Source organism: Trachymyrmex septentrionalis, unplaced genomic scaffold, assembly GCF_001594115.1.
Source record: "Trachymyrmex septentrionalis isolate Tsep2-gDNA-1 unplaced genomic scaffold, Tsep1.0 scaffold1, whole genome shotgun sequence".
Taxonomy (NCBI): domain Eukaryota; kingdom Metazoa; phylum Arthropoda; class Insecta; order Hymenoptera; family Formicidae; genus Trachymyrmex; species Trachymyrmex septentrionalis.
In genome coordinates, this window is record NW_017304123.1 from 501,682 (window position 1) to 517,455 (window position 15,774).

The 15,774-nt window shown below is 28.4% G+C and overlaps 1 protein-coding gene across 3 annotated transcripts in view; it reads right to left on the reverse strand.

Moving 5' to 3' along the window:
• Positions 1–15,774, reverse strand: part of LOC108751510 (hormone receptor 4) — a 359,461-nt gene that overhangs the window by 182,047 nt on the left and 161,640 nt on the right. The gene's annotated exons all lie outside the window — the stretch shown is intronic.

A 15,774-nucleotide genomic window follows, 5' to 3' on the forward strand; every position in this document is an offset into this window, starting at 1 on the left:
TGCGAAAGACTTATCACTAATTTCCAAACACCCTGTATATATAAGTATATATACAAAATATATATTTTAAGTGTATATATATATATATATATTTTTTTTTTACAAAACAAATATTTTATAATAGTAAAAGACATACAATTAAAATAAATTGTTTTTCACGCCACCGTGGCTTTTAACAATAATGATAAATCCATTTTGTTAAAACTTATTCCTCGAAATACTATATATTTCTGAACATAAATATACCGAAAAAAAATCATTTGAAGTAAATTATCGGAAGATGTGTAATTTAGTAAGAATTTATTTCGTATTTCCTAGCTTTATGGTAAAATTATTCTTTACATCAGTTTTCTGCTTAAAGCCATCTGTGCCAATTTCCTGATATCGCAGTATATTCTTGACATATCAATGTATACATATCGATATATCAATGGCAAACACTGTTATTTATATCGTGATATTTTTCCAAGACAACATCGATAGATAATGTTACGTTCATTTGTATCTCGTTCTCACACGGAAACCTTTGGGGTTAAATAATACCCATGAGAGTGACACTTTTGATAAATGATATATTTCTATTCTGTGTATTTTTTTTAAATTAACTTATTATTTTAGCTTGTTTCTGTAATAATACTGAATTAAACATTTTTATACTTTTCATTGAGATAATTATGAGATCATGCAAATTTGCTTTTATCGCACTCAAGTCATTTGTGATATGAATATATGTTAGATATGAAGATGAGTTAAAAATATTACTGATTATGGGAATTCTTGGGTTGATTGATCGAGATCCTTATTAAGTTAATTGTATTTGCAATATTATTTCCAATAGACTAATTTGTGTACCATGCAGTATTGTGTGCCAAAGACTTAACTTAATAAGAGTTACTCAATAATAAATTTCTATCCACCGCAAAATTAAGTATAATATAAATAATAAAATATAAATGCTAAAACTCCAAATTGTAGATACCTATTCGACTTGGTCGAAAAATTGGCTTTATAGAGAGACTGATTTAAGTTGTTCTCATATAAAAGAAATATACAAAGTTCGTTTGAATAACATGTAGAAAAACACAAAACAGGTACGATGTGATTCTTACAAAAAAAAAATAAAAAATACATATGGAATAAAAATTTTCAACCAATTGCTTAGTTTTCGAGAAAATCGAGTTTAAAAATCCGCTGCTACGTATGCTATTACGGCTAATAGATACGATTCGTCGACGTATAACACGTATAGTGTTTATAGACAATGTTTACACGGAATCTAAAAGCTATTAGATTTAAGAAAAAATGCAAAGACAATTTTTAGTGAGCAAAATTTTATTTTATCAATTACAGTAGTGCTGGAACTATTGTCCTCGTTGTTGGATACATAACTGTGCCCGCCTAATTAGCGATGCTTAAATCTTCGACAACGTATTTTGGTTTTTTAATTGCTCGCATGTGTGATTAGATGCGTGATTAATCGCTCAACAAACGTAGCTTAGCCGTAACAACATACACGCGCAACGGATTTTCAAACTTGATTTTTTCGAAAATTAAGCAGAAAATCGAAAAATTTTATTCTACATATTTAAAAAATTTTTTTTATAAGTAACGTTTTTAAAGTCATGTCGTGTTTGCTTTTACATGTTATTCGACCTGACTCCGTATATACAAATATACGTATAATATCCAATTTAAAAAGCATGCGTGTTAAAATTAAGCTAGTGTTAGCTGGTCTAAGAAATAAAATTTCCTATACGCGAGTCAGTATATGTGTTTGTATGTCCTTACTGCGTTCACGACTGGCGAGTGTATATTTAGTTTTAGATTGGCATAGGTCGAGGCGCGAAGAGAAGAAGAATCCGCTGAGTCGTTATCTGTTTTCTACGCACGTGGCCTCCATAGGTCGAGATCTAGCCGGTTATAATCGGCAACGCAATTATTACTGGCTAAGACTAAGTGGAACTTGCGGCAACGACATCCCGTTTTCGGGATCAGATTTCCGTGCTCCAAAAACGGCCAGACACGCCGTTACTTGCGTGGGACGAGCTTTTTCGATTTGGAGGTAGGTTTTACGCAACGGAAGCTGTTTATTCTATCGGTAGCTTAGTAGTTGCGTTGCACTTTGTTGCACAGGCAAACGTTACTTCTCGTTCTTTCTCATCATTGGGAATAGTTCATACTGAACAGTGTCTTTATTATGTCGCTTCATGTCTATTTTATCATAAACAAAATCAAAAGTATTCGTAAAATGTAATTGAAGTAATTTGAGTGATAACTAAAACAAATAAACAATTTATTATCAATTAGTAATATATAATGTATATACAGTGTCCTAAACTTCGCGTGACACTCGTTAATAGTAGATTCCTGGAATCATTTCACGATAAAAAAAACGATCTCAGGCATCTGTTAACGAGTATCAGGCGAAGTCTGAGACACCCATATACATAGTATAACAATGATATATATACATATGCTATGTATAAGATGTGAGTAGGGTTGGAAATAACTAGTTACTTGTAACTAAGTTAGAGTTACCTATTGTTACCTATTGTTATTCAGTCAGTAATTTTTAATTTAATTTCGTTTCTTTTTTTCTGTAACTGTAACTTAACTTAGTGTTACATTTCTTTTAGTAACTACTTAACTAGTGATTAAATTGAATTACTTTTACAATTACTTTTTATATTTCAAACTTATTTGTCAATTTTGCGTAATATTACTTCCATTGTAGACGATCCAGAAAAACGAATTACTTGTATGAATATCATAAGGGACAGTAAGACTTAAGCAGTAAGGAAGCCGCCAATCAATAGAAAACATAAAAATTACTGTCTTATATTTTCTGTAGACTGTAATAAACCGATTCGCTTATTGCTTACATCTTATTGCTTTACGTTTTTTCTATGTGTTTCTGGTTTAACATTTTCTATTTTTAAAATAAAATTATATAACATGTAAAAATGTAAATCAATCTTTTTCTTTGTTAATCCTAATAATCAAAATATCATCTATCTTGTTTTGTAATGATAACAATAAATAAACAAAAAAGTTACTTTTTGAATCACTGTAACTGTAACTCGTGACTTTTTAAAGTTAGTAACGGTACAAAATAACTTTCTCAACCCTGGATATAAACACATTGTTTTTTTTTTTATTTTGATATTTTCTTGTAAATCATGTTTAGACTCGTATTACGACGCAGAGCGCTTGATATTCTAAAAACATCATATATCTTATAATCTATCATTCCCTTTAGAAGTTTCCTTCTTATTACATCATAATCTGCAAAGCACGCTTAATTAGCTCAGTTGAAATTTTAGATCTTAAGTATCTCATTTAGTAGGTCAAAGGTCAGACGGTTCGTAACTAAAATTTCAGTTGTCCGAAGTAGCAACGATGTATGATATTTTATGCCAGACGATCTCAAAATGTCTGAAAGAAGCAGAAGAGAAAAATTATATTCTCTATTCGTATTTTACCCTTTTTGATTACCCCGAACCCCGTTTGACTATCCTTTTTTATTTAATAAACTGCTCGTTCAATTTTTATGAACTTTAGCTATTTTTATTGTGTGAACTATGGAGTAATTTTTGGACAACGCTTTATTTGAATTAGTATGAAATGTAATTTTAGTGAGTTTTTAATCGTAAAGTGACATCAAGTTTCCAGTATCTCTCTATTTGTAGTTCATTATCTACGTAAACAGTTAATACTGATTTCCAAACTGACTTTCAAACTCTGATTATGAATCCTGTAACATTAGATTCTCCTTTTATGAAGATTACTATCTTTTTGAAATTCGATATTTTCACATTACATTCAAACTCAGAGTTATCAAGAACTTTTTAAAACCGAGTTTCACAATAATCATTAGATCATTTTTTTGGTTTAAATTTTTAAATTCTGAGATCAGAATTAAATTTAGAGATCTTGAAAAGATTTAGGAAGCAAGAGAAGTTTTAGAAGTTGCTTTGTTAAAAGAAAGCTTCGGTCCTAAAAAGATTAATCTTTTCTTGACAAACTCAAAAGTGAAGATGTGTGAGAACAACAAAATCAATAACAGAATTTTGTAAGTTTATCAAAAAAATTGGTAAAATTTATTAATTTTATATCACTTATAGTATTTTTCTATATGATAGATACAGAAATAAATGAATCAAAGCTCTTTATTAATATATCGCTATATTTCTTTAAATTTTAAAAGTGCTACGTTGAAAAAATTAAATTTCTCAAAAAAAGAGGAAAAAATTACTTTTCAACTTGATAGAAATTATTAATCAAATAATATCGACAAAAAAAGCCTATATTCAAAAAATATGCGTTTCGCGGGTTATCTCCGAGTCCAAATCCATTTTTAGAATACCAATGTTTCATGAACTGTAATGTTCACGAAACGTTAGCATTCTAATGTAAGAATGAATTTGGATACGGAGATAGTCCGCGAAACACATAGTTTCTGTATAGAAAGTATCCGTGGAAATCTATACTGTTAATGTAATTGAATGTCATTTTTGTCACATTTTCGTTCATCACAATCCTTAAAAAAACCACCTTTTTTTGTTAAGACGATTTTTATAAAGTTAATTGATGATTAATAGGATAATGTTTATTTAATTCATGTAATAATTCGAAAATCACGTTTTTCGTGTCACTTTTTTGAAGTATAGGAGTGATACGTCATTTGCATACAACGAGAAATTAAAACTTCGTCGTTCTGTTATTTCCGTGCTCTTCCTATTTCAAGTAAAGCATTATTTTACAGATCCTGTGGAAAACATCGAGTGTAGAACTGATTCTAGCAACTGCGTCTCAACGATCATTAATTAAATGGTCACAATAGATTTTCCAAGCGACACGAGCTACTCTCTGGAAATTCCGACAACGATCTACATCGAGGTCCTCAACGGGAATTGGCCGTGGTTAATAATTGCCCTTATCTACGATATCGCGTGTTATGTGAGTAGTTGATGGTGCGCGTTCTACGCACATCGAGCGCCATGCATTCATACCATTGGCGTTGTAACGTTTGCACCCGACCTATCGCAACCTCCGTCATCGAGAGACGGTGAGCGCCCAACGTAGACGAGAGACGGTGAGCGCCCAACGTAGACGAGAGACGTCGACATGCGTTCATCCGTCAAAACAACTGATCATCTTTACGCGATTCTTAAATCGAGGCCATCTTTTGTGATGTGAACTGGTTTCGCGATGGCTGATTTATTTTTCAGTGGCATGTAGAGCACGATTTTGCGATTGCAGTTTACAGGAATAATGTTTTGACATCAGAATTTGAAGATGTGTCGTCGATTTTTTTTAAGCTCATCTACAATGTGCTTTTTGCTTTCTGATTCTTTTATTTGCCTTTTTCCTCTCTTCGCGACCATTTTATCAACAGTTGTGTTTCTTATTTTTTCCGAAGTTCGTCAATTTTTATCTCGGACGGGAGAAAACGAAAGAATAGGATAAGAGACAAAAAGGCGAGAAGTAAAAAATGGTAAAAATAGTAGAAGCAAAAACCTAAAGAGCACTTGTAAATTAGCCTTTACAAAACTGCGCATGCAGCAGAAAAATCGATAGACTATAGAGTTAGACATTAAGTTAAGAAAAATATGCGTTATCTATCCATAATTCACACACATATGTATATAATTTACATATAATAAAAAATTTTTCTGCGCTTAAAAAGTTTTGCAGTTTAAAATATAAGTATTATACTATTAATTTATGCATGATCTTGTTAATAATTCCGATATCATTCGCTGAATAAATTTCTTTCTATCATGTGCTTGGTTTTTAATTTAAAGTGTACGCAAGATAAAGTGACAGAAATAATGGTATCAAATATAAATTTATCAGATTAATTTATTTTTCGTGTGATATATTTTGTTTTCAAAATGTATAAAATTAAATTTTATTGAAAATTATTTGATCTCAATTAAAGAAATCAATATGCTAAAATACGCGTAATTAATTATTAACCAAACTTAGTATTTTCATAATTTAGTGAATATGTAACACATTACAAAATTTTGTCGTTAAAAAATTGTAAGACATCAAACTATTTTAAGGCTGAATTCCTACACTGTTAATGAAATTTGAGGATGACACATTTCAGGGGCTTTATGGTCGTGTTAAACATATCCCGACAGCTAGAGATTATTTGTGTACCTTAATTAGGCATATAGATTTCCAACTCAACATCTGACTGTAAGCACTGCCTATAAATACAATTTGACTTGATCCGATATTTTATTGACATTATTGTGGATATAAGTAAGTACGACTGTAAATGACAATCCTGCGATAAATGAGCGATTCAACGAGCATTCTAAATGTGACGATATATGGTGCCTTGCATATTTGTCCATTAAAAAAATATTCCTTATCAATTTAAAATATGAAATAGTATTGTAATTTTTAATGAAAGAGATTCGTGGCTGCTCTCTCTAAATCACGTCAGAAATTATTTCCAATCCGATCAATTGGATAAAAAAACAGAAGAATTTGCAACAAGAAAATTTTTTCGGTAAATATCTAGAAAAGGGAAGCCACCTCCAATGACCTTGACCTTGACATGTGTTATCAAGGTTATAACCCTGACTTCTACCAGGTTTTAGGTGGCGGTCGCTGTTCGTTAAAAAGTTATTAGCAAAAAAAGTTTGAAAAATAATGTCTCCTTTCTACTATACAAAACAGAAATTTTTTTGCTTTAAAACATATATATTTTACAACTTTCCACGCGAAGCGACTCCAAGTAGTGAGGTCGAGTAGAAGTCGCTTCGCGTGAAAGAACGGAAATGTGACGTTACTTCTTAAACTTTTTTTGTTTATAACTTTTTAACAAACAACGACCGCTACCTACAATCTGTTGGAGGTCACTCAGGGTCATGACTTTAACAACATATGTCAGGGACAAGGTTATTGGAGTGGCTCCTCTTTTCGAGATATTTGCCATTGTTTTTTTCCGACGATATTGATTTTTTTGTTAGAAGAGTAATTATTAAAGACGCTTATAATATCTTTCACCATTCATAATGATAAATATACTTTTGTTAGATTCAATTGAAATTTTGATCAAAACTTTTAGGTTTCCGTGTCCCTTAATTTATTACAATTTCACGCCATGTATTTTTCTTCGTATTAGAGCTGCCAGTGCAGTATTTTACAATTTAATAAATATGTTTGTATTAGTGTTGGCTTGCGCGATCCATGTGCGATATATGCGTATCATAGTCACTGAGAAATTACAAACCGCGAGCGAAGTCTAGATTGGAACCGCCATGGGCTACTACATGCTCATCCACCAGAATAAACTTCAAGTTTGCATAATACTCGGGCCTCATGCTTCATACAGCGTACTGTCCTTATCATGTGCCGCTCTCAATCCATCCAATTTAACGCGACGGTATTAAAATGGATGATTTCAACATTCTAATTAACACTATACAAACATATTATATTCCAACAATGTACCTATCATAATCAGCAAATTTCTCAGTCTGCATATCACATTCGGAAACGCATATGATCACAATGAAAACACAAGTTATTACGTTTAGAGTTTTACAGCATAAAGTATTCTCTTTGCTAGATTAAAACTTCGATATAATGAAACAAAAAATTCGAAAAATTAATGTTATATGATATATAAATTTATGTCACACAAAGAATTATATCTTATTAACTTATTTCATTGCAAATGTTCAATGTAAATCAATGTAAGAAAATATATAAAGCAAATCTTTGACACATCGGCTTTGTTTAAAACTGTCAATACGCAAGTATTTCTATTTTTAATATAAATTAATGTTTTATTCATAACTACTAATATGATTAAATACCTTGTAGTACTAGTTATTATGCAACGATTTATATTTAGTAACAATATGTACATTAAAAAGCATACACAATTGATAAAATTTTTTATCTTATAAAAAAGTGAATAATAAATAACAAGTTATCATTTTTTTCTAATGATAAACATAGCAATAAAAATACATATATAATGCATAAATTAATTTATACTTTGAAAATTACTCGCCTCAAGGCTATTCACATGTCTGACTTCATTTCGCGTTTAACAAACATCGAGAAGTGCAAATGCATGTTGCGAATCACATCTGAACGAATGTATTGAGATACCTACATACGTATAAGTATTTTAATACGTATAAGAAAAGGAAGTATCAGGTTGGATCATCGGAGCGTAATATTTACGCTCATTACTTTAAAAGTCAATCTTTAAATACAAAAAATATATCAATATTAAAATGTTTTTTAAGCCTTTTTACTTCCGGTTTCGTCGCCTTATGCAAGTATTCTTAATTAGAAATTTCAAAAATTTTTCAAAAAAATCTTTATATTTCAAGATTAAATGACACAATAATGATAAATTGATAATAAGATTGATGTAGGATCGCTATGAGAAACCTACAATCGAACATTACGTATACTACATAGCCGTCTTCATTGTAGATATTCTTATGCCTTTTAATGGCCTCGTCAAGGTTAACAGAATTCGTTAAAAAACAATCTCTCTCTCTCTCTCTCTCTCTCTCTCTCTTTCTTTCTCTATCCTCTCTTCTTCGTCTCTCTTGATCTGTCTACAATCGCGTATCTTCAATACTTGCATCAGCATTGCGCTTACCCACGAGTTTCCCTCTTCCTGATCAGAGAATGAGGCAAGGCAAAGCATACTCAGATAGATTTGAACCTCATCTTTCGCTTCAGTTTGTCAAATTCACACAAATTACCGTCTACATCAAATATACGTCTACCGGAAGAAATTACAATCGATGATCTAGACCTTTCAGCATTGAACTTATATACTATTCGCGATTTGCATTTGATTAACACTTATTTTTTTCACATAAGTATGCTGTCTTATTAATGATACGCGACTCGTTTACGCGGTAAGCGTGATATGTATCTTGCTCACTATTAAAACATCTAATAAACATTCCCGCAGGAATGATTAATCTGCGCAGTTATTTGAGTTATTTAACACGTCCACAAACCCAATATACTGCGGATATTTGCACCATATATAAGGTGTTCAGTAAAGACCGTAACAACGCTTAAGAATAGACTCCTCAGATTATTTTGAGACAAAAATTCTAGTATCAGAATGTCGAGGCTTTAATAGTTGTAAATTATAAGCATTTAAAGTTAACGAATCATACCGCCTAAAGTTCGCGCCTCCAAATGTGATATGTACAATAAAAAATCCAATTGTACCTAAGTGCGCAAACTTTAGGCCATATGATTCGCTAATTTTAAGTGCTTATAATTCAAAACCTATTAAAGCCTCGACATTTTAATGGAATCTCAGAAATCTATCCTTAAGCGTTGTATAGTCTTTATCAAATAATATATTCATCTACATAAATTCTCTATATATTCATATATGCACATTTTTGTAAATAGTAATGCAAGAAATATTTGAGGAAAATGTAAGTAAGATATAATCTAACTTATAAATATATAAAAATAATAAGTAAAGTAAAAATATGCATATACTATACGTATTTAATATGAATGGAATAAAATAACGAAAATTAAATTAATTTTTTATTTACACACTAGAAAGGAGATACTAAATTTTAATGAATATTTCTTTAAATAATACTAAATGTAAACATATATTTATTTGGTACACGAATCATTAATTTAACTATTATCTTTTATCGAGTAAATATATATTTGCCGTAAGTAAATGTTTAATTAGTACTATTAAAAAAAAATATGTATTAAATTAAGATTTAGTAATTTTCTTTTCAGTGCATTCTATAATCCAGAAATTTAGTTAAAGTAGGGTAGAGCGGGACTATTTGTGACACTTTTCTTTAAGTTATTATAAATATTTACGATAGACTAATGGTAAATGCTTTAAAATGTTGCATATTCATTTGGCTCAATAATTAATTACTTATAAATCCTTAATATAGCTTGTAAATAAAAAAAATTAATTACAAGGATGCAAAGTGGATCAATATGCCCCATGTATGGGACATGTTGAGCATCTTCGAAGAATAAGTCAAACCATGAAGATAATCATTTGATAAGATTACAGGCTGCGGTCGATTTGGACGCTTTCAGTGCTTTTCAGTACTTCTATTCTTATTTTACATCTAATGGACGATAAAGACAGAATGATGATTACAAGCGCTTAAAGCGCGTGAGCGTCCAAATTGACCGCAGCCTATATATTACTAAAAATATGAAAGGATTATGTGTATATTAATCAAATTTTTATTATTTTCATCTAAGTATAATAATTTGTAATACTCTCTCTTTTAATTAACAAAATTATAAAAATTAAAATCTTTACTCTTTGCAATAATAATTAAACATAAAAATATATGTTTAATCGTTAATATAGAATAAAAAGTATTAATAAAGACAGGTTTTATTTAAGCAGCTGAGTTTATAAGGTTAGTTATGAGATATTGGCCTAATAAGCTTCATATCGATGTTGACTGAAATACTGTTTTATAACTGAAAAACCATAAATAAAATAGCTTGAACATTAAAGTTAAAAAGTACGATAATAACTTATATCCAAAAAATACATTTGATTGTTATTAATTGCTAATTATCATGTAGACCAAAAAGAATATTCACCTAATAATTTTACTTTTGATATACAAAAATAAAAAAGCGCACGTATTTGGCTATTGATAGCTGGACACAGATTATTTATTAAAGCACAGTAATCTCTGTCTTTATGCTATATTATGCAAGCATAGACGTATCCATATATATTTTGGTTATGTATAGATATTTGCATTTGACCAACTTGCCTCTATATTCAAATAGCGCCGATCTACCCTAACATAAATCTGATAAGGCCCTTAAAAATTCTTAATATCTTATTCATGACGATTATATATCGATGAGATTATAATTTATTACTCCGGGTTTCTTTGATTATGAAAAACATTTGTCATTAAAATTAAATTTCTAAAACAGCTTGCATGTATTCGTTTAAGGGAAATTCAAGTATAATAATACTGGCTGGTATCGGACAAAGATTGTTTAAAATTTTAGACACATGTGACAGCATTTACCAAGCAACTCCTCTTGCTCCATATTGACAACAGAGGCGGTCATTTCTGAGTTTTTGTACATTTTGTTGTGTATATATTATTATTTACGCCGGTAGAGTTAACTTCACCAATCAGTCATATTTATTAAATATAAGTAGAATTTCATTTTTAATTCACTAATTTGATTAGACAATATAAACAGGATTTATTAAGGGAAAATGAGGCACAGCGGACAATATGGCGCATTGTTATTGTAACAATTTTGCATTAGCCGATATTTTGAAAATTAATGTTATTTGATATGTGCAATCATGTTCAACTAAGATATATACAAAATTTTAAAACATATAACATAAATAAAAAGGAGCATACAGCCACATATGCAAGATGTTTATTGCACAAGTCATATATTTAAAATAATTTTTGTTAAAATTTAATTTCAGAACAATTCATTTTTTTTCTTTTTATCGAGTAAAAGTTTGATATACTTTTCTCGTAACATTTACACCTCAAATACATATGTACATTTCGTTTCTTCAAAATCAATTTCCGACATTAAAATATTATTTAGAAAGTTTAAATTAAATTTTTAATTTAAACTTTTAAATTCTATATTTTTTTATATTTATAATATTTTATTCAATTATAATGATTAATAATTAAAAAAAGTGCGCGCAGGCAATATGGCGCAGACGTTGTTTAAAATGAACAGATAGGCTAGCGCACGCATTGAGATGATGGTGAAACGTGGAAGTATGTATTGAGTTGTATTTTCTTGAATGTGTTAATATCAAAGTATTACACTTTTGTTAAAAAAATATTATTAACTCTTACGCATTCGTCATATTTCATCGTCAGATGTTCACGTTCGGGAAATAATAAGATGAAAATTCATAATTTTGAGAGATTACACTTTGAAGTTATAGATTAATAACTTTTTGCTTTACATAACAAGCCTTACACAATTAATTTTATTTTTAAAATAAGTTTTTTAAATAACATTCTTTATAAATAAACAATTATTTAATTATTTAAAAATGTAATTCTTGTTCGTTGAAAAAAATTATTTACAGTATTCCTAACATTCTATGAAGAGATTTAATTAAATATCTCTCTCTCTCTCAAAATTATAAAAAGTTTGATCTACACATTAAGTTTCTATTTGATTATAAGTTGATTTTCCTGTGAATTTACTTATATTTTGTGATATTATTATATATTTAGAATATATAAAGTATCTAAGATTATCTGTCTAAGGTTGTATCTAAAATGTCTATTTCAAAAAATTAAAAATTATTTACTGTATTCATAATAAGTTTATGTTAAATAAAGAATAAAAACTATTGTAACTTTACTCATTTCTGACTTAACTCTGTATTAATAATTTATTTAAACAGAAAACATCTTTTTAACGGTAGTTAATTTCCTTAATCTTTATGCATGCTCATTAATAATTAAACACAATAAAAATTCCTTTTGAATTTTTTTTAAATTCGATATAAAATCAGAAAATGATATCTAATGATCTTTTGATATAAAAATCGTAGTGTGCCGCATTACGATACACAGGTAATACAATGCAAATAAACTTTTATTATAATGTAATATTTCATCATTTATTACGCGGTGAAAATGTTATAATTTGTTACAATATATGATAGAGAAGATGCTCAACTTTAATTTTATCCTTCCTTTTATTGCGTTTAAAACGTTTTTCATAGCAACATAAATGTCCCAATTAGTGATAAAGTAACTTGTGGCGAAAGAGAATTAATAAATTATCGATACATATGTCACAATAAGTACATGAAATTAATTTTTTTTAGAAAGTTTAGACATTTAAGATTATGATAACATTAAATTTTTTTATTTTCTTAGGAATTTTTCTATTTATTTATTACATTTTTATAAACGTTGTTTTTGTACCATTTAATAGCACATGTATTCGAAATTTAACAAAGTTAACAATTTAACTCAAATGAAAATATACTGCCATCTTAGGTTAGGAACTCACAAATTGGTACTTATACCAGCTATCACAAATTGATACAAAATCATGAGTGTTTCTATTACTAACTTAAGCAAGACAATTCATAGATTAGGAACTCATATTTGTATATTTTTTAAATTCTGGAAGATTATAAGTTACGATATTGATATCATTCCTTAATTTAATAATGATTAATATTTATAAATTACATATTTTATTTAAAAATAGGAACGTTTTTATTATTTTATATCATATTTGTTTGAAATGTCAGTAATAAACACAAACAAAATTTAACTACCGATCAATTATTAGTGACACATGCATTAAATAACAAAATATGTATTTTTGTGACATTTTCAGTTTATTCACAATGGTTTTTAATATCTATTTAACTTTGGGTACTTACTTTTATTTACTTTTAGTTTAATAATAGCTAGAATTATCTGACGAAACAATGATATAGTCGTTGCCTTACAAGATATTAGTGAGTATCTGTTAGATTTGTTCATTGTTGATAATGCTTACAATTCATGCTTACAATTATAATATTTTAGCGTTTACAAAAGCGTTTAATTTTATTAAAAATTCGTTGTAATAGATAACATATACAATACTAACACATTTTTTAGAGTAAACATTGATTTATATTAATTGATTTATTAAGAAAAACAGTCACTAATTGGGACGTTTACCTTAAATATTTCACTTTTCCTTAGGCATTCTCCTCTATTCTTTAAATTATGGGTTTAAAGCCTTTCTTGTTTTCTGTTTGTTTCATACGTATATACACGTATACATATAGATATGTATATGTGGTTTTTTCGTTGCGCATCATTCGGATGGTATCGAACAATAATGTGCCGGTATACAACGTATAAATAATCAGCGAGACTTGGTTCCTGACGACTGTTTTGTTCTAAGTGAATATGGGAAAGATACGAAGCAAATAGAAAGAAGAGAATATGAGTTCTTAAGCAAGTAAAAAAATCAGAAAGACAATAAGAAAATAAGGATAATATTTTGTTTGTTGAAAATACATTAGGAGATAAAAGTTATAGAAGCAGGACAAGAGATAACGTTAGAATGATATACATAAACAATGAAGGAACTAACTAAAATATTTTTGTGTCTAATACTATTATAATTTACAGAATTAGAAAAATGTAAAAATCTTGGTTATTTTTATTTTTAGAAAAATATGATTAAAAAAGTGTTGTGGTATAAGAATAATGTTTCATATCATGTATAATATTACACTTATTATTATATTTAATAATAAGTGTAATATTAAATATTTATTATATGTAATATTTATTATGTTAATAATAAGTAATTATTATAATACTTAATTTTTGCCGCCCAAGAAAATGAAATCTCGATCAAACTTAAGATGTTTGATTATCTAAATTTCCTCTACATTTTATATTTCAATATAATGTATTATATCATATTATATCATATATATCATATAATAATTCTTATAATATAGACCTTATTTTATTCTAGAAAAACGGAATAACAAATCATTATTCTGTTAACTTTATAGCACGACATTTGATATAAAATAAAATAAGATATTTTATAAACATAATATACTTTATTATAAATCACAAAATAAAATATTATAATATGTTATTCATTTATATAATGATAACAGCAATATCATTAACACGTTAAATGCCGCACGAATTTCAATTAATTTTGCAACATATGTCATGTTACAGAAATAAAGCTATTTTGCAAATATTACCTCATTACCTCATTTAATTGGCTCTCTAATGATGACTCATATACCTCCGTAAATACCCGCAGAAAATATTTTTTAGAATTAGATTAGAATCCAATCAGATTTCCCAAAAAAATTATGGATTCTGATTGGGAAATCTATGAAAATTCTGATTAGAAGTGTAATGTTTTGTAAACTAGATTCTAAATGGGAAATCTGAACGGATACTCGAATTTCTTTCTAATGCGTGTAAAAACGTATCTTGTAAATTTAATTAAACAAAAATGCATTTTATTATGTTTAAATTTAGAAGAATATAAGCCAAAACGAATAAAATGTTTTCATAAAAAAAAAAAGGAAATGCGAATTTCTATATTGTTTCTGTTTCGATTCTAAACAGAAAATTCAAATTTGAGATAAAAATAGATTTGCTAATTGGTATCGCGGTGCAATTTACTTACTTGGGCATTCTAATCAGAATCTAAAATGTAAATTGGCAAGATTTTGGGAAATTTCTATGCAAGTACTGGTTAGTTATATATTAGGTGTAGTAAAAAGTTATCGCGTATTTTTTAGCTCAAAGTTGTATATATCTTCGTCAATAATGAATGAAATTCGAATTAAAAAAAAGGGTTTTAAAGCTTGAAATCTCTACTTTTAAAAGCTTATCACAATTTTTAAGTTTATATGAGTTTGATAATTTTTACATACCAAAAACTACGAGCTGAAAAAGACGAAAACTTTTCTTCTCACTTTGTGGATTTGTAACGTGTCCAAAACGAATTTGAGAAAATTTTTGATTACATATCGTGAAAGCTTGATACTTTCCCTACAAAATCGTTTTTTTTTTAATATTCGTACGACTTTTGATTACTGAATTATCGCGGATTAAATAAAAGAATTATTTTGACTTTAATTGCTCATAACTCCATTAAAAATTGTCGTATCGTATAATTTAAAAAAGAGATTTTTAAAGCTGAAACTTTACTCTATTAAGATATATTTAT